The sequence below is a fragment of the Nanorana parkeri genome, unplaced genomic scaffold (genome assembly GCF_000935625.1).
Source record: "Nanorana parkeri isolate BGI_ZX_2015 unplaced genomic scaffold, ASM93562v1 scaffold65, whole genome shotgun sequence".
Classification (NCBI taxonomy): Eukaryota; Metazoa; Chordata; class Amphibia; order Anura; family Dicroglossidae; genus Nanorana; species Nanorana parkeri.
Genome location: NW_017306333.1, coordinates 2228423 through 2255170, shown reverse-complemented (window position 1 = coordinate 2255170; position 26748 = coordinate 2228423). Strand labels below are relative to the sequence as shown.

Sequence of the window (26748 nt, the reverse complement as noted above, 5' to 3'; positions counted from 1 at the left end):
TGGGGAGCATTTTAATCTCCTACGTCCACCGGGACTTCGGGCCTAGTCGCTCACCACACCTGTCAGCAGAGTGCGGTATTCGGAGGAGAGAGTGAAAGTCTGCCAGTAGAACCACTTAGCACAATGCTGAGCATGCGTGCCCCTATCCGAGGAGACTAGGTCTTCCATATGTTCCATCTCACCTATCTTCCTTAGCCATAGAGAGATTGAAGGTGGCATAGCTGTTTTTTATGAAAAGCCACAGCACATCATTTAAATTGACTTAAGTCTACACATTTAAATTAGGCTTGCTGGAATGTGAAAGTTTAGTTTTTGAGTTGAAAGAGAATTATGGGATCAGTAAAATACACTCATCCCAATAGTTATAGCCGATATGTGATACTGAAGCTGTCACACATCGGCGCTAGAGAGGCAGAGCCAGTTGCCAATCAGCCAATGTCCTCCTATGACCCCAAAAAAAGGCCATAGTTCTCTTTTAAATTCTCCAAAACATGGTATAATTGGTCTCCACCTAGGAAATACTGGTGTGTGCTGCATACCAAAATGTTACACATTAGTTTATAAGAAAAAAGAAATTCTGCAGACACGCTCCATACCACACAAATACACTTTAAAATGGAAACGTGACAATATAAATTCACATTCAGCCATTTATAATCAGGCCATAAGCTATTTTAGGGTATCATCTTTCCATTTTTCACAGATGATGCAATTGAGTCATTCACTTTAGCCTGAATGCTTTAAATAATTCCTCTAGAGACTTTACCTGGTATTAATCACAGTAGCCTGGCAAAGGAAGAGATCTACAAGAGTAGCTGGGTTGAGATGAAGTTTCATGTTACCTCCATCCATTTATTACACCTAACTATGACAAACTAAATCAGGATACCCACAGCTCACTGCTCAAATGTGACAAGTAGAGATGAATATAATACTGCTCCTAATATCAATGGACAGAACAGTGGTTAGCACGTTAGCCTCATAGTGCTAGAGTCCTAAGCTCAGTTCCCAACAGGTATCCTGTTTGCATATCTTCAAATTCCCTGTGAATACATATTCTGGGTACTTTTTTCCCCTAACAATCTAAAAACATACTGGTTTATGCTGACACTATAATTAACACAAAAAAGATAATTTCATAGAAAACCTTCAAGATTTTTACAAATTGCAAATCAGGTGGAGCTAAAAGTCCAAACTACATGGGCAATTTTCAAGCACTTGAAATGCAGAAACGGACCAGGAATAATTGCAGTGGCCTAGCATTAGTGACTCAGAACTCTTCCCCACTGACTACTGTTGTGGAGATAATGCTTGTTGTTACAATCATTATATACCTAACTCTCAAAGGTGCCCATACACTGCACGATTCTCGTTCGAGAATCGCGGGAAATCCCGCGATCGTACAAGAATAGTGCAATGTATGGAAGACGTGCGACCGTTTCTAATGTACGGTCGCACGAATTTTGTATTTCGAGCATGTTGGAAAACCAGCCGAGAATCGTACGATTTTCGGCTAATTTTTAACATGATCGAGAGATGACTGCCGAACGGGCCGGTGCGCGCACACTGCCCGTTCAGCATTGCAGTCATCGGAAGCACGATCTGCCTGTCCAAGATGGGCAGATCGTACGTTTTTTTTTAAGTACTTTACAACCCTCGCAAGACAAAAGTCTTGCAAGGGTTGTAAAGTGTATGGCTACCTTAAAGGTTGCTATTTTTCATGATGTGTTACTGAAAATATATCATCGTATAGAGCAGATGGTGTTTAAAAGTTATACACTCTGGGTGCAAATATGCCAAGTATGCCCTATTCTTTTATTTATTATTATATCCAATAGGTCTTTAGGTAATTCAGATAATCCTGCAATGTGCTGGATTCCTGCAGGGGAAGAATTTTGGCAGCCATGCATTTGGAAGTGGAGCATCCATTCCAAGTCATTAGTATGTAGCAGGGACCACCACTACCCTTAAAAGGTGCCCACACACCTTGCGATAATCGTACGATAATCGCGGGAAATCCCGCGATCGTACGATTATCGTAAGGTGTGTGGAAGCCGTGCGACCTTTACTACTGTAAGGTCGCACGACTTTTATCTTAGGAACATGTTCGAAAACCCACCGAGCATCGTACGATGTTCGGCGGGTGTGTAGCATGTTCGTAATATAAAAGCCGGACGGGCCGGTGTGCGCAAGCGCACAATGCCCGTTCAGCATTGCGGTCATCGGAAGCCCGCCCCTCAGGGGGGCGCAGCTGCGATCATCGCAAGTACGATCTGCCTGTCCAAGATAGGCAGATCGTACGTTTTTTAAATTACCTTACAACCATCGCAAGACTTAAGGGCAATCCACGTGTTATCGCGTGTGATTGCCTGCGCAGCCACGGATCGCGCAGGTGTGAACCTGGCCTCAATAAGTGCAGAAATTAAAATACGTTTATTTATTTAGCAGTTTGTACACGGTTCAAAAGCAAGCAACTGACTGAAGCCTTCTATTTAGAAATGAGGTATAATCGTACGATAATCGCGGGAAATCCCGCGATCGTACGATTATCGTAAGGTGTGTGGAAGCCGTGCGACCTTTACTACTGTAAGGTCGCACGACTTTTATCTTAGGAACATGTTCGAAAACCCACCGAGCATCGTACGATGTTCGGCGGGTGTGTAGCATGTTCGTAATATAAAAGCCGGACGGGCCGGTGTGCGCAAGCGCACAATGCCCGTTCAGCATTGCGGTCATCGGAAGCCCGCCCCTCAGGGGGGCGCAGCTGCGATCATCGCAAGTACGATCTGCCTGTCCAAGATAGGCAGATCGTACGTTTTTTAAATTACCTTACAACCATCGCAAGACTTAAGGGCAATCCACGTGTTATCGCGTGTGATTGCCTGCGCAGCCACGGATCGCGCAGGTGTGAACCTGGCCTCAATAAGTGCAGAAATTAAAATACGTTTATTTATTTAGCAGTTTGTACACGGTTCAAAAGCAAGCAACTGACTGAAGCCTTCTATTTAGAAATGAGGAAAATCACTTCTTGATAATCAAGAGAAAGTTTATGGGGTTCATGTACCTTCGTATCCTGGCTGGAAGGTTGATGAGCCCCATAAACATCTATAGTGCTACGGTATAATGTACCTGCGGGGCCAGGAAAGAGAAGACTTGCTGCATGGATGTAAAAAAAAATAAAAAATAGACCCTGCGATAGTTGGAACCCCGGGAAGCATACATCTGTAGAAGGGGAGGATGAGGGAAGTTAGCTAAAGGCAAAGAGGCAACAAGGGTAAGTGAATCTTTGTTTTAAAGTGCACTTCATTTAAAAGAGAACTATGGGGTAAGTGTTTTACCCCATAGTTCTCAGGGTCACGGGAGGACATATACAAGCATCCTCCTGTGACCCAAAGCCCAGTATGTCGCGAGCTAAAGCTCGCGATATACTGAGACCACTGCAGCTGGGATGGATCCCGACATTACTGTTGAGATCCACCCAGCTGTGTGAGTGACAGCTGGCTCTGCCTATCTAGAGGCAGACCCAGCTGTACCCGCCCCCTCCCCCGTCCATTCCTCCAGTCAGTGCTGGAGGATCAGAGAGGGGAGGAATCCCTGCAGGGAGCAGTGACTGACAGTCACTGCTCTCTGCAGGGAGATGATCGAGAAGTGAGAGAGCGACGCTATGTGTTCGCTCACTTCCCGATCTATTGAGCCAACGTGTGACAGTTTTATTGTCGGCTCGAACTATGAGGATGAGTGATTTTCACTCACCTCATAGTTCTCCTTTAAGGGAATGATAGTGGGAAAACTCTGTGGTACCCCCCTTTCCTTGGTGCCCTAAACATGTTGTTATTTTGCTTAAAGGTAACCTAGCCTTAAGATAGCTATGTGACTTCCCAAATATATTCTGCCACCGTTTTGCAGTAGAAGCCCATCCCCATCTTTATTCTCTAACAGATCTTTTCCCTTCACTATTATGGCTTGTTCAAATCAAGTTTATTAGATTCTCAAAACACGGAACAAAAACATCCACCATCATACGTACAGCGGACTTAAAAATCATTAACAAATCATCATAGTAAATAGAATACAACTATATCCATACATCTACCTCAAAGGTATACAATTCAATTATCGCCAACATGTACTATTGAGGGACCACTATTATGGCTACGCCTGCCCACCTAATTTCTAATAGCTACAGGGCTGCGGCAGACAGGGGACAGTTACAACCCAAACCCTCTGCCGGTTCTGTTGACCAGCTTTCATTTCCATCTCTATTACTTGTGCTGAATTTACCCAAGGCCTCAGGTTTGGGGTCCTATGTTGTATGGGACTGGCTCCACCAGAGCAATTAAGCTCTACAAATGAGTCTCATTCCCAATGCTGGAAACAAATAGCATTTTGTGTCTTTAATTTATATATTTCAAATCATACAAAAAAAAATACAGAAAACTTGTGACCCTTGTGACTCCGTGCAGCCTCAGATTTTTACAGATCTCCACTTTTATAGGCAGGTGACTGGTCTGTGGCTTCCTTTTCTATATGCCAGTAGAGCTTGCCGTTTGCTCAGCTCCACAGGAGACATGATTTAAGCCAGGAACATTGAGAACGAGTCACAAGATACACAGCACAAGGTGAACACACTTCACCAAAAAAACAACACTTCTTCCAGTTGGGAATAAAAAAAGCGATTAGTTCACCCGAATTGCTCACTTTAGGATGAAATCCCTCATTAGAGTCTTAATTTTTGTTACAGATGCCTTAAAAATGCAGGAAATCTCCAGTTATACATCAACGTCCATCACTTTTACTGTCACTTTGTTCTGAAATTAAACGATAGCTATACTTTTATTTAACAAAAGCTCCCCTCCCCCTTCCCATAATACTTATACTCCCCTTGTACAGTGCTGCATATGTGTGGCTTTCTCTCCTCAATAGAAAAGCTTTCTACTTCAAACTGCACATGTCCAGGAACCCCGTAGCCCCGCTGATTCAGAAAAGGACAGAAGTAATGCCAGCCCAGCTTAAGTCCTGGTTCCTGCACCTGATCACTCACTGATATGAGGTACCAGGGGATATACTGTGGGTAGCATGGGGAGGGGGAGGGTGGCTGCTAGGCTTAGGCTAGTAAAACGTATAGCTATCCTTAAAGGAAATCTCTGAAATAAAAATATGTAGGTTGCAACCTGCTGCCTTCTCCTTGTGAGAGTTGTATGGCTCTCTTGCTAGATTTCAACACTTTAAGTCTCGGATTTCAAACAATTAAGCCGCAAGTGACCTGCATGCTTTTTCTGGGTCAGGGACAATACATTGAAGCAATTTGATCATAACACCCAGGCAATGTACATTTTCAAAACAATATGTCAGCAGAGGCAGCCTACATATTTCCCTCAGCACAAGCTTCCTGTACAGAAATAGTGGGGCTCAGACACGATTTCGGAACACCCCATTGACTGCATATTTGTACAATGAGAAAAAGACCATACTGCAGCTCAAAGCACAGCAGGACATTTCAGGCTTGTGCCTATCCTCAATCCTCAAAGTAGTATTAAACTCTCAAACTTCTTTTCAATAATAAATCCAGATCAAGCATATATACATTGCACAGCAAAGTATTTCTTTACATTTTGCCCTATCACTTACAGTTACCTGGTTTCCAAACAGCTCCAACTCTCTCAGCTCGGCTTCCCTAAACTTCTAACAGAAGATCACAGTGGACAGTGGAGTCTCCAGCAGCTGTTCATCTACAAGCTTGGAGGAGAGAGGAAGGGGCAGGGGAGTGTCTTGCTTTGCTGTATGTTGGTGGAGACACACACAGCTTACTATCACACACAAGGGTGGCTCCATAGGACCCGGCAAGGGAAAGGAGCGCCCCCCACCCCAAAAAAAAAAAATGGTATAAAACAGAACCAGCTGATTCTGCATTAAGCTAAAACCAGCAACCATTATAAGTGATTTCATCAGCATTTGAAATAGTTTAAAAACCTTTTAACTATAATATCACAACAATAACATTGCAGTATGATACCACTCTCTGCACTTGCAGATATACATTAAAAAGATATATGCCCAAAGACTAATTGAGCTCCCAGACTCTTAATTGCAGAGATTTAACCCACCAGCATCCAACTGCCCATGGGTATACATTTTTTAATGGTAACATACACAACGACTTGTAGATTACCTTGGAAGCTGCGGGAACAAACTACATCCAGACCACTATAATAAAAACATTGACAAAAAAATAAACACGGTGGCCTTTCATAACACCACAAGCTCGCTGACAAAACCGTTTGCCAATGTGTGATTGCTTATTAAAGCCATTATGTGCTACTGTAAAACTTGTATTCCATTTTCTTGGCTCAAAAATAAACACATTTCATAGGCCCTTGGTGATCGCAATCAACTGCTGACATTTCTAAAAAAAATCCAACAGGGTACGGCGAAGATTACTGTCATCACTCTGCACATAATATTATGTGACACACCAAGTTCCTGTGAATGCTGCATGGCCTGCAGTTTTCTTGTCATTGTCTCCTCGGGCAGATCTGGCTATTGGTAAACTGAAGGGACAAGCATGAGATTGGCTGGAAGAACATAGGAGTGACAGTCACACAGGACAACCAAAAGCACAGACATTGCTACTTATTATTCTAGCACAACAGAATCCAAATCATAGCAGCCCTAATATATATATATATATATATATACATACATACATATACACACATACATACACACACAGCCATATACACACATACATACACACACAGCCATATACATATACACACACACACACACAGACTTCACCTTATATGTTATATAATGGAATATGGCGTTTTATAGAACAAGACAGAAGAAATTTGAATAGCGAACAGCCATGAACCAGTAAAAAAAAAAAAGGTTTTCAGCACCAGAGACGAAAGACTAGTTAACACTTATTGCAGGTTACTATGGGGGGAATTGATCTAAATTGAACAAAATATGGAGCAGTTGCCCATGGCAACCAATTAGCTTCTCTCTTCAGTTTGTTCAGTTAAGACTTAAAAATGAAAGGGAGAAGCCGACTGGTTGCCATGCACGTCTGCTCCAGATTTTGTCTGCTCCAGTTTTGATAAATGTCCCTGCACATTGATGGTCTGCAGGTGTAAAATATGTCTACAGGTGTGAGGACTTTGCTCTTTCTAGCCAAAACCAATACATTTCTTTATCATTGGAATTTTAGATGCTTGGGTTTATTCTGTTAAATAAAAAAAAAAGTTTAAGAAGCTACAGGGAAAGTGCAGTACTTCTAGCAGCCAATCAGCATCCATCTTGAACTTGTCTGACTGTAATAAAATGAAATTGGATAGGATGCTATGGGTTACTGCACATTCATCTCTGCATTATATATCTTGTAAATCCTCCCAGAATGACACAGAGGAGTTTATTAAAACTGGAGCAGACAAAATCTGGAGCAGCTTTGCATGTCAAACAATCAGCTTCTCTCATTTTCAAATCTTAACTGAACAAAGATGCTAAGTGGTTGCCATGGGCAACTGCTCCAGATTTTCTTTGCTGCAGTTTTGATAAATTCCCACCATAGGGTCATATGGAGCCAATTCTTTCATTCTGCTTCAGCATACTGTATCCGTTAAAGTGCATCTAAAACTAAAAAACATCTGATATTTTGAAGTTAACAGTCTTAAGATGTGCTGGCTGCATTATTTTGCCACCCGTTGATCCTGCCAGGATTAGAATTCCAATGCTCACTCAGTAGACTGTTTCTATGGAGGAGCAGCCTTCGTCAGGCAGCGAGTTGAGACTACATAACACCTCCCCCTCCTCATCTCCATAACACAGATGGTAGGTCTTCCTTATTTCACAGAGGTAAACTGAGCAGAGCAGGGGTCAAGAGTCAGCTCAGTCAGTCTCCTCCCTGTGCTTAAAAAAAAGTCACATCTAGAATCCCCCTTCCAGACTGCATTTGTTTTTCATATTTTCACCTGGTGATCCTGCCAGTATAACAATTCCTGTCTTGAGCCCTGTTCACACTTTCCTGATGCGTTCATGTGCGTTCATTTATGCCGCCATTGCCGTGCGGCAGCCCATCCATTTTATTGGGCAACTGCACATGCAAAACACACGCGGTAAATAAGATCTCGTGCAGGGTTTTCACCTGCGAGCTTCCCATGTCTTTTGACTGTTTTCCTGGCTGCGTTTGGGGTGGCATTAACAAGTAATGGAACTGCCAGAGAATGGCATGTTTTTGATGCGTGAACGTGCGCAGAAGTGTGAATGGGGACTTAAGGTGACAACGCTCACTCATATCTATGCAGGAGCAGCCTAGGTCAGACTGTGTTAGGACTACAGAACACCTCCCTCATAACACAGATGGTAGGTGTTCTGTAATTGACAGCTGTAAACTTGACATGCCAATAACACTGCAGAGTGCACAGGCCAGCACAGGATTTCTGGCAGGATCACTAGGTTTTGTTTGTTCTTATGACACAGACACAACGAAACACTTCCTATTGTAGACTTAATGACCAAAGGGAAGCAAATGGGATTAGTTCCCTGAGAATCCGGATGAGTGATGTGACAGGTGGATAGAATAGGAGAAAGTTTCCTTGCTCTCCAGAGATGTGCAGACAATGATCTGCAGTACACTCAGATGCATAGTAATAGACGTCCTCGTAGCCCTCATGGTAATCCTCCTCCGGTCGGTACTTTTTCCCTTTCCTCCTCCTGGATCTACGGATCTGCCGTACAAAGCCCAGGAACCTTTCCATGATACTGTCACCGTGCGTCTACGATGTGCGGGGTGGAAGGCACATGCCATCTAGCTCCCGGGGGAGCCCAGCCTCATGGTTACCTTGGCACTGTAGACACAGCACGGTGGCCTCAGAGGAGCGGAGGAAAGTTGTCTGCTTGTGGCGGTGTGTTGTATGTGTGCGTGTGTGTCTATGGAGTAGAGGGATCCCTGCATTGACATGTCCCCTCCTTCTCCTCCTCCCTGCTCTCCATCATTGGAAGAGGGGGCTGGAGGGAGACGCCTTGCCGTCAGGGCTGAACCATTGCGCTGCAGAGCAGGAGTACACAATCGGCTCGGGCTGCCTCCTCCTTGTGCTTGTTGGGGGGCAAAAACCCCCCTTCATGACTCCATATAAACACGGGAAGTGGTGCATCCCATGCAGGACAATAGTACTACTACGACAGTCATTGTAAAGGTAACAGATCGCATCCGCAATGTACACCTTACACTGCACCTATACCAGGATAGGAATACACAGCGATTCCTCCATACAAAAGGTGTGATTACAATTCTGCAACATCCGAATTTATAAGGTCACCTACTCCCACACAGACCGGGAGCAGTGAGTCATAGGAGCCCCACTGTACAGCATATAATTGGCCATCTCAAGGCTTGTCACTACTACAACAGGTGTCAGCTAAGACCAGAGACTGCCCATACACTAAAAGATCTCCTTTATTCAGCCTCTGGACCAGAATAAAAGACATTTTACAGATTGGAGGAATCCCCCCCTCACAGCCAAGCTATTGTATTCTGACATCCGGCACCCACCACTGTCAGAATACCCAAACAGTGAATATGCAAACAACATTATTCTCATTAATCAGCCCATTAATCATGGGCTGAACGAAAAAACAAACATTGGTTCCCTCATCCATGCAAAACAGAGAAGATGGAATAATCCCCTTCACCGGTCTTTTGTTAAATCTTGAAATGTAACTCCCAAGTTTAGTGTCACTTTAAGCCTGTTAACTGTTAGCAAAGCCACTGTTTGAGTATTCCTGACAGTGGCGGTTGCTGGCTGTCAGCATACAATAGACCGGTGAGGGAGATTATTCCATCTTTGCTGTTTAGCATGGAGGAGGGAAATTTCAATCAGCCCATGGGAATTAATGAGAAAATGTTACGTGTACGGCCAGCTTAAGTCTGTTACTCTAATTATTAACACAAATGTATCTTATTTGTGTATCACCCGGCTGTAAATCCTCAAATCATCTCTGAATTGTTGCTGTCACTGTCCTTCCTTCTGGAGGGTGGCTACTTTTGTTCCCCATGGTTCCTGTGTGTGTTGTAAAGTAATCAATACTCCAAGCTCACGCCTGTGATGGACTACAATCTCAATACAAATGAGTAAACTAAACATGAGATTGTAGTCCATCATGGGAGTGAGCTTGGAGCGGTGGCTACTTTACAACACACACAGGGACCATGGGGAACAAAAGTAGCCACCCTCCAGAAGGAAGGAGAGTGTCAGCACCAATTCAGAGATGATTTGAGGATGTACGGCTGAGTGATACACAAATAACTATTAACATACATGTATCTTAAGGTACCTGAATGTATTTTTATGGTTAACTCCTGAGTTTACTGTCACTTTAAACTGCTATACATGTAAGAAAAACACTTGATTCCTTCATCCATGCTAAACATTGTAGATGGAATAGACCCATACTCCCCCCACCGGGCTATAGTCTTCTGACAGTCGGTGCCACCACTGTCAGAATACCCAAAACAATGATTGCCGGTGATGGGCTGCCAGTCCTCTTCTGGGTTAAATTATACCAAGCAGCACTGAAGCCCACTTCTTATTTGCACAGGCTCTCATGGACACCTCCCTGCAGTTCATTTTCATGCCACCTTGAAATCACAGCAGAATGCTCCAGAGAGCAGCACATATGTCAATACAGGGAGGGGGCAGGATTCTTGAGTTAAGATTTAATACAGTAATAAAACTAAGGAAGAACACATATGTAATTATACAAGCACTGCAGTTATACAAACTAAGCACTCACTGAACCTATACCATATCTCCCTTTTAAACAGGTGGGGAAAGCAGATAAAATATGAAATCTAAAATTCAAAGGACATGATTTAGTTCTTTTATTGGGTAAAAGAGACCAACATAAGATAAAACGAATAAGCAAATACAATGCTGTATGTCAGCTAGAGATTGCAGTACAGCCTTGTTTCTTAACTGGTGGGTCGCGACCCCATGTTCAGTGGGTCCTCTCATGCCTTCCACTTTTTTAGGTTAGAGGCTCCTTAGCCTCCCTCTAGCACAGCACTGGTCAGTTCTCACACCAAGCAGCCATTCAAAATATGCTGCCCAGTGCCGAGTGTCAGCATGAGGTGGGGTGGGCTGAGATTATGGCCGTGAGGGACCTCCATCCATGCATGTATTGCTTACAGCTCCCTTGTGTGTCCTGTAGAGGTGCCTGGGACCTCTACAGGGTACGCAAGGGAGCTGTACAAGCAATGCACATATGGATGGAGCTACGTCACAGCACAGCAGCCTACACTGGACCTCAGACTGAGGATCCACTCATTTCTCGTAGGGCAGGGTTTTGGAGTGTATATGTGTGAGAATATCAGTCTGTAAGTGTGAGATTGTGTCAATCAGTGTTTTTGAGGGCCCGTTCACACTAGTGCAGTGCGTTAATTGTACAGTCCCATGCAATTAACGCACTGTACCACGCAATCGCACCTACCGCGCGTTCTGGGGTGGGAGGTGCATTGCCATTCATTTGAATACCGCAAATGCATCTCCCACCCACAGTTCTAATCACCCACATCGGAATGTGCGGTACCGCAATGCCATGCAGTGCAACTTGGGTCCCGACTCAATGACCAAGGACAAATGTGGGTCCTGAGGTTACACAGGTTGAGAACCACTGCAGTACAGCAAATACTAGCCAAGGGAATCAAGCCATTTTTTCCTGAAAGCATGCAGCATTTGACTCGTTCCTGGGTGTGATTCCACATACCCCAACCCCGATCTTATTGAGGTGGCTTTTAGAGAGTATCCTTGGGCTTTGCCCATACTACACTGGAGTTTTAACAAAACATTAAAAAAGAAAACAAATGCAGACACTAGATCTAAGGATTGGTAAACTGCATCATAATACAGTTATTTTTGGGGGTTTAGATCCACTTTAAGGGGTCTATTTATAAACAAGTTGCAGATCCACTAGACCTGCAAATCTCCATACCTGTTAATACTGTGCGAATAAATGCACAAACTAAATGCTATAACATTTTTCTTATAAGTAAAATGTATTTTTGAGTGCCATCTTGTAATACTGCATTATGGCCACTAGATGGAGCTGAGGAACATAGGAAATAAAGACTAGGAAATTAATAGTGGCTTTAATTCGGTATTACAAGACATTTGAAAATACATTTGACTTGTAAAGAAAATGTACAAGAATCAATTCGCACAGAACGAACATTAACAGAGATTCACTGGGCCAATTGCTCTGCAAATTGTTTATAAATAGACCCCCCAAGTGTGTCCTCATGCAACGGTCTTGTTTTTTTTCTGTGCCTTGTAATTGGCGATTGTGAAAAATATGTAATGCCTGTGGAAAAGGGGGGCACAAGTGGAAAAAGATTCAACTTAAAATATTAGCTTAGGGTGGACTTACTCATATTGGATTGGATATTTAATTTTTTTCATATAACTAGACTGCACACATACATCTTTCCTTCCAAATTGAAACATATTTAAAAATAAGTGTTCTTTCTACAACCATTTCAATAGAAATGTCAATGTTATAGAAGCAATTTAGAATTTTGCAGTAGAACATTTGAGATCCTTGGAGGAGCCTCCTATAAACTTATAAAAATTGTATAATTGAACATAAGTAATTCTGCTTTTATAATGAAATACATGAAGAGGTTTTTGGCTAAAAATTCATGTTGCATCAAAAACACTCGTTGATTCCATTATGAATGTATCTGCGGGTCAAAAAGGCAATTCCATTTTGTGATTCACAGCCAATGAAGCCAATTAAAGCATTTCTAAAATAAAGTATTCTCAAAGATTACTAGTGATTGCTAAATGGGCAAATCGACTCATCACAAACCGAATGACCTCTACATTAAAAACAATAAATAGCACAGGGTACAGGTTTCAAAGTCTATGAACATTGACTGCACAAAAGTGGAATTTTAAAGAAAAAGTCAATGAGTTGCCCATAGAAGGCAGTTAGATTCAATGGGGCTTGTTTATAAATCTTCCGGCCTGGTTGTAGCTGAGTGCATGCCATTTACACCCGATTATTGCCTCAACATGGAGCCGAGGAGCAAAGGAAACTCCTATGATCCATCTAGGGGCAGTAATGCTGCATGAACAGCATTGGTCCAACTATACACTGGCTGGAAGATTTATAAATCAGCTGCTATGTGTAATCATTTGAGTACAGTTTTAGCCTATCGATCAACACGTTTTGTTTGGCCTTCTGTGAACCAAAGATGCTAAAGCTGCAGAAAGACATATCCATCAAGTTCTGCCGCTCACAATCTAATTATCTGTAACAAGATCGGTTGTTGTAACCAGCAGAGCTGTTTTCTGTGCTCCGGTGCTAAGGCCTGTTCTTCTCAGTGGGCGTGTGTGTATATGTATACACTAGGGGTGCCTTCACATCCCAGTGTTTAGGGAGAACACTTGGATTGGCTATGTACTAGAATTGTAGCAAGTCCATGCAGATGTCTTATAGCTACACAAAGCCCTTAAACAGAATGGACCAATGCCAGCAATAGCCAAGTTGTTTAAAGGAGTTTGACGATTATTAAAACTTTAAATGAGAGAAAACCTAAGACAACTTGAGAATCTGAATGTACTCTCATTACTGTAATGTGGGTACAAGATGAGTCATATGGTGCACCTATCTGCCATTTATTCTGGAGTACTGTCATCTGCTCAACTCCCATCATTAAAGCAAGCAAGCTTTCACATTTCAAGCTGAAAATTATAGAAATATAATAGTGATGCCCTTTCCATTTAAATTACTGACATTTGCACCATTTCCCCAGAATCTATACACACATATAATATACAGCAATATTTTGCATGTGTGTTACACTGTGCTGCAAACTCATTTTAACCAGTAATCACTGATTTGATCAGCAAGTTTGCATATACAGGCATATGTAATTTATATAATTTCTATAGTAAAACAGTGGTGTAATAACCTATTCAATGAATATTTCCAACCCAGTGGGTCTCTTCTAATGATCTTGTCACTGGGAGTCACATTTGTCAGGCATCACTGATGAATATTGAGAATATGAACCTTAAGGGCTCTTACTTATGGGCTGTACACCATTATGCTTTATAATGCATTAGCACTTGTAACACCACTGCCAGAGTTCAGTGATGCAATAGATTTTGGAGGTTTCTATAACTGAACAGTATCCTTCTGATTGAACTGTGCAATGTTTTGGTAAACGGTATTGCCCTGAATGTGCTAAAATCCTTAATATCAAATGGTGCACCTTAGATTGAGTGTTGATGACCATGTGCACGAGCTCAGAGGATATAATTACTAACAAATTGCTAATTTTAAAAGTAGTATTAAACGCTCATACTTTTTTCAATAACGAATCCAGAACAATGAATCAAACAAATATACATTGCCCAGCAAAGTATTTCTTTGAATTTTTGCCCAAGCACTTACAGTTGTCATGTTTTGGAACAGCTGGCTCCAACTTTCTCAGCTCAGCATCCATGCACTTCCTGTCCAGTACAAGCTTACAAGGGACAGAGTAGTCTCCACAAGCTGTCCATCTACTAGCTTGGAGAAGGAAAAGGGAGGAGAGCAGGGGAGTGTCTTGCCTTGTTGTGTCTGTGGAGACACACACAGCTTACATGCACCCACAAGGGTGGCTCCATAGGGCCCTGTAAGTGAAAGGAGCCACCCTAAAACAGGACATCAGGGCCAGTGCTCGGGGGACCAGCCGATTGTGCAGGAAACAAAAACATTTAAAATCAAGGAGCAGCATTCATTGTAAGTGATTTAAACAGCATCTGAAATAGCTTAAAAACCTTTTGACTTTAATATCACTTTAAAGCTTCACTCCAGCCTCAGATCTCTCATTTCTTTCAGAATTCATTTGGGCATTCATTTGCCTATTTGCATACACTGAGTGGCCAGATTATTATGACCACCCCATCAGTACTTCGTTGGGCCACCTTTTGCCTTCAATACTGCGGCGATTCTTCTTGGCATTGACTCCACGAGATGGTGAAAGGTGATGCGAGGAATCTGACACCATGCCTGATGAATAGCATTGTCCAGTTCTGTGAGATTTGATGGTTGTGGAACCAGCTGCCTGATGGCTCTTTCAACTTCGTCCCACAAATGCTCAATTGGATTGAGATCTGGTGATTGTGGGGACCACCTAAGCAAGGTAAAGTCTCCCTCATGGTCTTCAAATCACTCCTGCACAATTCGAGCACCGTGGCATGGCGCATTGTCTTGTTGGAAGAAGCCATCTCCATTGGGATACGCCATCAACATGATAGGATGAACTTGATCAGCAACGATACTTTGGTATGTTGTGCTATTCAGATGTTGTTCCATACAAATTAAAAGGGCCCAAATCATGCCAGGAAAACATGTCCCAAACCATAACACTGCCCCCACCAGCTTGAAGAGTTGTACTCATGCATGTGGGGTGCATGCTTTCCTGTTTCCGACAAATTCTCACTCTTCACTGGAAACGTGATTCATCGGACCACATGATTTTTTTCCAATGCTCGACTCTCCAATCCTTGTGTTCCTGTGCGAATTGGAGACGTTTTATCTTGTTAACTGCAGACAACAAAAGGTTTTCGAACAGGCCTTCGGCTTCCATATGCCATACGATGCAGTGTACGGTGAACAGTGTGTTCAGAGATCATTTGAGAGGATTAAGATCTGCAGTAATTTGATGCACTGTTGCCCTCCTGTTGTCTTGTACCAGTCTCGCCACTCTCCGTTCTACCCCAACATCAACTAGTCGCTGACGGCCACAATTCGCACGTTCAGACCCAGATTTTCGGATGACAGTCCAGTCTTTAAACACTTTAACAACAGTTGCTCTTGAACATTTAACAAATTCTGCTGTTTTGCCGATACTCGCTCCATGGCTCCGAGCGCCAACAATCATCCCACGTTCAAAGGCTGTTGAATTGCGTTGTTTACCCATATCTTCAGAAAAAAAATCACTTCTACTGTCGTGGTAAACAACCTGCTTTCCTATTTATAATGGTCTGGCCCTCTAGCAACTTCAGCGCCAAATTATAGCTCATTTGCCTACAAACGTCAGGTGGTCATAATAATCTGCCAGTGTATAGTTTCAATTCTAACCAATGATCTGCCTATATTCCTGGTTGAATGATGCTCAGCAACATCCAATCAATTCCTCTGTACTGAGTGTCATGGCCACATCTTCTGTAGTCTGCTGGATTATGGAAGGTATGTTACCAATGATGCATACGCAATTTTCACTGTGTCAACAGTGCCAGGGCTGTAGGTGTGCTACAGATGACACCCATAATCAACTCACTTACAGCCAGTAACTCCCTTGCAAAACTTAAAATGAACCATGGAATGCAGGACTTTGAAGACACTGGAAAGCCACACACATCAATGCTGTTTGAAGTGTGCATCCGTTTACACCTCCTACAGACCCACGCTGCGAGACAGAATTAGATGAATGGAGATGTGACTTGACTGTAATGTCGTGGGGAATTTTAAGATATATACAAGAACAAAAAATAAATTAATTATTTGAGGTGGAAGGTGTATGAGGGAGAAAGAGACAGAATTTTTTTTTCTAATACTGGGGTTGGGCTTCAATAAGATCCTATTTTATATCCGTATCAATGACATGCTTTCTGACAAGCTGCATGTACTAAATGGATTGAGGGAAAAATAAAATGACCAGACCATCTATTATCAATCCAAGCAAGTACATAAAACCTGTCCACCCTTTTTTAACACGATTGATCTTTCTATAGATTTTTCACCTGTTCATTTCCTTAATATACCAAGTGAAAGGTTATTAATCTTTCTACTCAATGAAAACAGGGAGGATCCAAATGCTTTTGTGGAGAGTACAAGTTCATATGCAGCAGCTTTTCAATACTCTTCCACAGCAATATATTCAGATTCATTTTTCAGGTAAAATAAGCCACACTCCGTATTCTACTGTCTGTTTAGATTCGAAAACTGTGAGAGGGCCACAAGGACACAGCTATTACTATTGGTGTGTATCAGCAAAGTACACCATTATTTGCACATTTATTACACAATCGTGGCGTTAACATGAAACATACCAGGCATGTGTCTATACCTGCTAATGAATGTGTGCAGTTTATTCAGTTATATATGAAACTAACAGGACACCGTTCACAAATAGTAGTTGGAAGTCCATTCCCTAGAATCAGTAAAGGGTTTTAATTTCAGCTTGTCAATGATTGACTTCAAATCCGCTGCTCTCCCTTGCTACATCCATGAAGCCATTGCTTCTCTGACCTTCCCTTTTAATTCATTAACACAACGGAGTACAGGTTCAGCATGAGACGAAGGCAGCCATTGGCTGCCTCTCCAATGGCAAGAACCAAAGAGTCAGAGAAGCAACAGCAGGTCAGATGTACAGGACAATCCTTTCAGTTAGGTATTTTAGGGTTGTAAGGAACCTATTTTCTTCATGGGAGCAGCAGACCGAATGTCATTTTGACACTAGGCCCGCTTTACTGTGGTCTTCACAATTCAATTCAGCCAAGTAAAACAACCATTAGTAATCCTAAATAAGATCAGGCTATGCCCTCTTTTTTAATTCTGGTTTAAATGGGAATTTCTGAAGGCCCAGTATTGACTTTAACTTTAGGACTACACAGGTGATTAAATTGCTTTGCTACTGAGTAATTTAGTCACTTGTTGCCACTCATTTGCAGCACAATAAAATCAATGCAAAGCTAAAGAGATTATTATAAGCAAGTCGTTAAACCTAGCAGGAAAAGTGTGTCTATTGCCCTAAAGTGTATTTCCACTTTTGCAGCTACATTGGAATAACACCTCCAGTACTTTATATTTGTTACATGTTCCCATTCACATATCTTAACCTAAAAAATATTTTAAAAAATTGCTGCTTACCTCTTTTCTGAACATTCCAAAACTGAAGTTTTTCCTTCTATGTACTTTTAAAGGGGACCTTTACAGTCAAAAATAAAATTCTACCAATGCATCGCTCTATATATGATGATTAATAAAAACAGACATGTTAGGTGTAACACGCTGTGATTTTGAAATACTTAGGCTAGGTACACACCTAGGCGACATCTCACCGTGCGGCAATCGTGCATGATTCCGCACGGACTGCCACGCGGTCATGAGTCGCCAAGGTGTGAACTGATTGCGCTGTGGGTGCCTTTTTCCATTTTCCAGTTGCTAAAACAGCCATGCATCGTGTATCGCAAAAAAAGGTACATGTACCTTTTTTCTGCCATTGCCACGCGGATGTCACCCCATTGAAATCAATGTGGCCTTGCGGCAATTGCTGCCTGCATTGTGCAGGAATGCACGAACCCGATACGTTGTTGTCTTGTACCAGTCTCGCCACTCTCCGTTCTACCCCAACATCAACTAGTCGCTGACGGCCACAATTCGCACGTTCAGACCCAGATTTTCGGATGACAGTCCAGTCTTTAAACACTTTAACAACAGTTGCTCTTGAACATTTAACAAATTCTGCTGTTTTGCCGATACTCGCTCCATGGCTCCGAGCGCCAACAATCATCCCACGTTCAAAGGCTGTTGAATTGCGTTGTTTACCCATATCTTCAGAAAAAAAATCACTTCTACTGTCGTGGTAAACAACCTGCTTTCCTATTTATAATGGTCTGGCCCTCTAGCAACTTCAGCGCCAAATTATAGCTCATTTGCCTACAAACGTCAGGTGGTCATAATAATCTGCCAGTGTATAGTTTCAATTCTAACCAATGATCTGCCTATATTCCTGGTTGAATGATGCTCAGCAACATCCAATCAATTCCTCTGTACTGAGTGTCATGGCCACATCTTCTGTAGTCTGCTGGATTATGGAAGGTATGTTACCAATGATGCATACGCAATTTTCACTGTGTCAACAGTGCCAGGGCTGTAGGTGTGCTACAGATGACACCCATAATCAACTCACTTACAGCCAGTAACTCCCTTGCAAAACTTAAAATGAACCATGGAATGCAGGACTTTGAAGACACTGGAAAGCCACACACATCAATGCTGTTTGAAGTGTGCATCCGTTTACACCTCCTACAGACCCACGCTGCGAGACAGAATTAGATGAATGGAGATGTGACTTGACTGTAATGTCGTGGGGAATTTTAAGATATATACAAGAACAAAAAATAAATTAATTATTTGAGGTGGAAGGTGTATGAGGGAGAAAGAGACAGAATTTTTTTTTCTAATACTGGGGTTGGGCTTCAATAAGATCCTATTTTATATCCGTATCAATGACATGCTTTCTGACAAGCTGCATGTACTAAATGGATTGAGGGAAAAATAAAATGACCAGACCATCTATTATCAATCCAAGCAAGTACATAAAACCTGTCCACCCTTTTTTAACACGATTGATCTTTCTATAGATTTTTCACCTGTTCATTTCCTTAATATACCAAGTGAAAGGTTATTAATCTTTCTACTCAATGAAAACAGGGAGGATCCAAATGCTTTTGTGGAGAGTACAAGTTCATATGCAGCAGCTTTTCAATACTCTTCCACAGCAATATATTCAGATTCATTTTTCAGGTAAAATAAGCCACACTCCGTATTCTACTGTCTGTTTAGATTCGAAAACTGTGAGAGGGCCACAAGGACACAGCTATTACTATTGGTGTGTATCAGCAAAGTACACCATTATTTGCACATTTATTACACAATCGTGGCGTTAACATGAAACATACCAGGCATGTGTCTATACCTGCTAATGAATGTGTGCAGTTTATTCAGTTATATATGAAACTAACAGGACACCGTTCACAAATAGTAGTTGGAAGTCCATTCCCTAGAATCAGTAAAGGGTTTTAATTTCAGCTTGTCAATGATTGACTTCAAATCCGCTGCTCTCCCTTGCTACATCCATGAAGCCATTGCTTCTCTGACCTTCCCTTTTAATTCATTAACACAACGGAGTACAGGTTCAGCATGAGACGAAGGCAGCCATTGGCTGCCTCTCCAATGGCAAGAACCAAAGAGTCAGAGAAGCAACAGCAGGTCAGATGTACAGGACAATCCTTTCAGTTAGGTATTTTAGGGTTGTAAGGAACCTATTTTCTTCATGGGAGCAGCAGACCGAATGTCATTTTGACACTAGGCCCGCTTTACTGTGGTCTTCACAATTCAATTCAGCCAAGTAAAACAACCATTAGTAATCCTAAATAAGATCAGGCTATGCCCTCTTTTTTAATTCTGGTTTAAATGGGAATTTCTGAAGGCCCAGTATTGACTTTAACTTTAGGACTACACAGGTGATTAAATTGCTTTGCTACTGAGTAATTTAGTCACTTGTTGCCACTCATTTGCAGCACAATAAAATCAATGCAAAGCTAAAGAGATTATTATAAGCAAGTCGTTAAACCTAGCAGGAAAAGTGTGTCTATTGCCCTAAAGTGTATTTCCACTTTTGCAGCTACATTGGAATAACACCTCCAGTACTTTATATTTGTTACATGTTCCCATTCACATATCTTAACCTAAAAAATATTTTAAAAAATTGCTGCTTACCTCTTTTCTGAACATTCCAAAACTGAAGTTTTTCCTTCTATGTACTTTTAAAGGGGACCTTTACAGTCAAAAATAAAATTCTACCAATGCATCGCTCTATATATGATGATTAATAAAAACAGACATGTTAGGTGTAACACGCTGTGATTTTGAAATACTTAGGCTAGGTACACACCTAGGCGACATCTCACCGTGCGGCAATCGTGCATGATTCCGCACGGACTGCCACGCGGTCATGAGTCGCCAAGGTGTGAACTGATTGCGCTGTGGGTGCCTTTTTCCATTTTCCAGTTGCTAAAACAGCCATGCATCGTGTATCGCAAAAAAAGGTACATGTACCTTTTTTCTGCCATTGCCACGCGGATGTCACCCCATTGAAATCAATGTGGCCTTGCGGCAATTGCTGCCTGCATTGTGCAGGAATGCACGACACCCGATACGTGCGTCCGGGGTGTAGTGCAAGTGTGAACCTAGCCTTACACTTGCAGACAGAGGCGGCTCTCTAATTAGGCAAATTAGGCGTTCGCCGAGGCCTCGCGGCCGCCTAATTTGCCTACTACGTTACAGGGCACCTTAGCGCTGCGGCTGCGATCAAGGCCGGACACAATCAGCCTGATTGTGTTCGGCTCGGCCCAATCGCTGTGCACGATGCAGAGCGTCAGACACTAGCCTGCCGACGCTATGGATCAGCCTGCTCAGTCACCTGCTCCCTCCGTGTAGATCTGCTCTGCTGTTCTGAGCAGGGAAGTTACAGCCTGAGAGAGGTGAATCGGCCGCTGGGGAGGGGTGTCCTTTTCAATGCCAGGAGCAGCAGATGAGGGTCTGGGCAGTATGTGTTGCAGGCGCTGACACAGGCAGCTAAGGTCAGATGATGTGCCTGTAGGACCCCCCTGGTGTACACGAGTGAGGAGCCGATCAGCCAGATCAGCCACAGGTCTTCCTGTCTTCCTGAGCGTCCATGCAAAGAGATGTCTGTGTTCCCTGATAGACAGCAGGAGGACAAGAGGGACACCCTAAGGAGCAGCTGGAGAGTGTCCTAGAAGAAGCACATCCAAGGTAGGATGTCTATTACACACTGTAATGCAGAAATTAACCCACTACACACCACACCCCTGATCATAGAGACACATTGGTATAAAAACCGTGGCAAATCGGGACTTTTTAGGTGCATAGATCACTATAAAAACTAAATATTTATTGTATTAGCATAAAAATACATATAACCATACACAAAACATTGTATTATTGCATTATTGTGATTAAAATACCATGTAAACTACAATTTATGGAGGACACTAAGGCAAATACAGCATTATATATATATATATAATATATATATATATATATGTACAGGGGTTGTATTTTTTTTACTTTTTTTTTTAAAAATTTTTAGTTGTTTTGACTCTTCCCAGACACGTTTCATGCTCCTATGATTATCAAGTATTGAGAGATAGTAGTTGGGTGTCCTGGCTATTTTTATTCCCCTCCGTGGCCCCCGGCATAGACGTCCTTTGGTTTGGCTCCCCTTGTTTCACGATGATACATGACTGTGCTGTATATAAGTGTGTAAGCAAGTTATATACACACACATATTTATTCATCACATGTGTGTTGTCTATGAACAATGTATAATGATTGTATTTTATATTGTATTCAAGTATACTATGTGTTGGTCCTGAGAAAGCCTCCTCTGGGGTGAAATGCATAGGACCACGTGTGAGGACCTAGGAGCAGCATTTATAATCACAAATAAGCAGGATAAAGAGCTTGTGGAAACAATGCAACGTATCTGCTGTTACCAGCTCTGTGACCTTGTAGTTTCAATATATACATTATGCTGTCTTTTTACCGCTCCTAGCATTGAAAATTCACCCCGAGCCAGACTCGGGATTACCGCCAGGGAGGTTAAATAGTGTCCTCCATCAATTGTAGTTTACTTGGTATTTTAATCACATTTTATCATGTTGTGTATAGTTCTATGTATTTGTATGCTAAAACAATAAATATTTACAGGGTTATTCACTAAAGGGTTTGGAGAAGGCAGGACATGGGAACAATCTAGGACAGGGGTTGGCAGCCTTGGAAATTACAAATCCTATAAGACATTGCAAGCCACAGGCATGACTCCCAGAGGCAGAAGCATGATGGGATTTGTCGTTTCAGCACAGCTGGAGAGCCAAGATTGACTATCCCTGATCTAAGACAACATAGCTAAGCTGGAAAGTGAGCTGAATTGGAGAATTTTTCAAAATCAGCTATGTTGTCTTAGATTGTTCACTTCTCCTGCCTCCTCCAAACACTTCACCCTTTAGCGAATAACCCTAATAGTTTTTATAGTGATATATGCATCTAAAAAGCCCCAAGTTGATTTTTAAATGCCAATTTGTCATATTACACACTGACCACCTGAGAGCCCGCAGTGACCACCTGAGAGCTTTAAACAGGTGCCGCAGTTCATAGGAAAGCTGCCTAGGTCCCCAGCGAGCGCGGGACTTTAACAGTTTTCCTGTGAACTGCAGTGCCAATTTACAGCACCACACGCACATCTTCTCCTTCCTGAAACAGTGCCACCCACACCTGCCCACGAGACCCTGCACGGCCTCCTGGGACCTCCTCAGACTACACACAGACCACCTGAAACCCCACACAGCCTCCTGAGACCCCTTAGAGCCATCAATTTTCCATTATGGGCATGACTGGGGCCTAATTTTTAAGTTTCGCCTAAAGCCTCACAAAGTCTAGAGCCGCCTCTACTTGCAGAGCATTCACTTTCTGCTTTGAAAGGGCAAAATTACTTCAGTTTGCCAAAGCAATGCACACTGGGATCGCCTTGTTATCAGAGCCTCTCATCTGTAATCTCACAAGATCTCAGGGAAAGGTATCCCCTGAGATGATGTGCATGGTCACATGTCTAGTCACATGTGCTAGAAATCCAGGAAGTAAAGGGAGCTCTAGTAATCTGCCCTTAGCACACATGGCCACCATCAGACGACTGGGGAAGAAAAGAGAAATAAGGTATGCAAAGAATACAAAGCTTGCAATTATCGATATTTATGTGTTTGTAGATTGCCATTACTAAGCATTTCTAAAGGTGTGTTTGCTGTTATGTTAAAGATATAGGTAAAAGGTCCGTTTTAAAAGGAGGGGGCTGGGGAATTAGGTTTATCATAATTAACCCTGTCTGTACTGTGCTGGCAGCATGATCCATTGTAAAATAGATGAAAAGGTTTAAAGATCTTGCAAGCTATTCTGAACAATACAAGCTGCCTATAGCATCCTGAAGAAACAACTAAAAAAGAAAGACATTTTTTAAATATCCTTTTTAGGAATGCTGTGTGAATGGGAACATGCCTGGTGTTCAAATTGGGCTGCAAAGGCACACTTTAAGCTGCCTACGAACATTAGAAAGGCTGTCCATGCATGCTCAACCAAACCACCAATTAAGCTTAGCATCTTATTAGGAATAACTGGAAAACTAGCACGCATGTTTGCATGCCAGGAACTTGAATGTTTGAGCTCAAGGAGAAAGGAGGGGAAGATCTACAGGTGTTAATTGTATCAGGAAAGACATTAGTAATTTTCAAAGAAAATCAAGCCTTTCCTTGATCAGGTCTAGCCTGAGGGCATCAGGGGTAGGCTACAGACATCTGAATGTTGCCTGATACAATCGAAGAATAGGGTGAACTTCCTCTTACATACACTCACTGGCCACTTCATTAGGTATGCCTTGCTAGTACTGGGTTGGATCCCTTTTGTCTTCAGAACTGGTGATGGAAACTTCCTTGGAGATTTTGTATCACACAGATGCATCAGATTTGTCGGCTGCACATCCATTATGCGAAGCTCCACCAGCCTGAACCGTTGATACAAGGCAGGGTGGATCCATGCTTTCATGTTGTTTACATCAAATTCTGACCCGACTATCCGAATGTCGCAACAGAAAATCGAGTCTCATCAGACCAGGCAAAAGTAGCACTTGGTGTGGTCTTCTGCTGCTGTAGCACATCTGATTCAAGGTTCAATGTGTTGTGTGTTCAGAGATGGTATTCTGCATACTTCGGATGTAACAAGTGGTTATTTGAGTTACTGTTGCCTTTCTATCAGCTTGAACCAGTCTTCCCATTTTCCTTTGACCTCTGGCACCAACAAGGTATTCTTGCTCAGAAAGCTGCCACTCACTGGATATTTTCTCTTTCGGACCATTCTCTGTAAACCCGAGAGATGGTTGTGTATGAAAATTCCAGTAGATCAGCAGTTGCTGAAATACTCAAACAGCCCGTCTGGCACCAACAACCATCACCTTTCTTTCCCATTCTAATGCTCAGTTTGAACTTCAGCAGATCATCTTGACCATCTCTACATGCCTAAGTGTACTGAGTTACTGCCATGTGATTGGCTGATTAGATATTTGTGTTAAAGAGCAGTTGAAGAGGTGTACCTAATAAAGCAGCCAGTGAGTATCTCTGTAGGCGCGCTATTCGTAAAACTTTACTTATTTTCCTTTATTATACTGACTGACTCTTGGGTCATTTTGCAGTGGTTTTGTATTGTTCTGAACAGGCGCAGGAGCCCCTGCATTCAAGACTAGTCATTGGAGGTTACAGTATTTGTTATAGGTATTCGTACAGCACAAATTACACAAAGCTTTACATACTGTACTACTTTCACATCAGTCCCTCTCCTCAAGGAGCTTACAATCTAAGTTCCCTATTTCACATGTATATAAACCTTCAAACACATACTATAGCCAATTTAGACAGGAGCCAATTAACCTACCAGCATATGTTTGGAGTGTGGAAGGAAACCCAAACAAGCAGAACAGAACATGCAAACTCCATAAACAGTATCCTGGGATTCACACTAGGGACCCTTAGCTCTGCAAGGGAGAAGTGCTAACAGTTATTAGCATTTACAAATGTCAATGTTTGCATCTAGCGATATCTAATAATTTTTACAATGAATGTTTACATAGTCAATAATGATACTAAAGACAAGTATACATTGCTATTGAATTACAAAGTTATGCAAACAGCTTACAGCAGTCGCCTATGGGTAATTTTGGACATGGTCGTTTCTGCGATTTCACGGGCGCACACAATTTTTAAGGCTAGACATGTTTGGTATCTATTTACCCAACATGTATAAAGATTATTTATTTGCAATGTTTGTAAACAAAGTAGGGAAAAGTTATTTTTTTTTTTAATTTGCAATACTTTTTTCTTTATATAGTAAAACATTATAAAACCCCAGTGGTGTTTAAATACCACCAAAAGAATGCTCTGTCCCAAAAATGATATAAAATTAATTTAAGTCCGGTGTGGCATTACTGAATAAATGTCAAAATACCTCAGTGCTGAATACTGAAAAATGGCCTGGACAGGAAGGGGGTCTCACACTAAGGTCTTCAAGTGGTTAAGGGGATGTGATTTTACTCCCGAGTCCACGAAGGAGCTCAAGAATTTGGTCCCACAAAGTCAACCCTACTGAATGGACAGGACCCCCACATGGGTGGGCAGAAAATGGGGTAGAGGCGCAGGTCCCAGACTGCAAAGATGGAAATAACTGGCTAACACAGTATAATTAAAGTCCATTTCCACCTTTGTAAGTGATTAGCATTTATTGTGGGAATAGAGAGGTGAAGGCTTTTTAGAAATTCAAAATGGTATCCACAGGAAACTCAGTCCGACACCGGGGTCAGATGTAAAGTAGACTCTAAACAGCTCTCCCCCTCCCCGTTATTCATTGCAACACAATCAGTAAACAGCAGCTCTGCCTTTGCACACAATGAGAAGGTCACTTGAACTATACACACATTACTTTTCATGAGGTGATGAAGAGCTACCTGCTTCAGGTACACGGTGTAAATTACTGCCATTTTTTTTTTTTAAATACCTCAGCAAAGGTGGACATGGGCTTTAAGTCTGGAAAGCACCACAATGCAGAGCCCAGTGCCTGAAGGCTAACATCGAGTCCAGCAGTGTCCCGGTAAAGTCTTAAATGCAAGGTTGGGAAAAAGTTCATACGGACAGATGCAATGTAAAGGCCAGCTCAAGCACATCCTCAGCACATCCTCATGTAGCAGGGATTCTTGATTAAAGTAAATGAAAAAAGAATCTAAGGCAAAAGAAATGAAGAAAAAAGGCTAGCAAAATTTGGATAGATCTTTCTCAGCACAGCTGAAGAAAAGATGCC

The 26748-nt window shown here is 42.2% G+C and overlaps 1 protein-coding gene and 1 long non-coding RNA gene across 2 annotated transcripts in view; one reads left to right on the top strand and one right to left on the bottom strand.

Annotated features, from left to right (window-relative positions):
• The window catches only part of LOC108804563, a 26972-nt gene extending 631 nt beyond the window's left edge, over positions 1 to 26341 (top strand). Inside the window, exons 2-3 of the long non-coding RNA XR_001942368.1 lie at positions 9343 to 9345; positions 26255 to 26341. This is a non-coding gene — a long non-coding RNA (uncharacterized LOC108804563). The remainder of the gene's footprint in view (positions 1 to 9342; positions 9346 to 26254) is intronic.
• Positions 1 to 26748, bottom strand: part of GRIP1 (glutamate receptor interacting protein 1) — a 419799-nt gene that overhangs the window by 295261 nt on the left and 97790 nt on the right. The window lies entirely within an intron of this gene.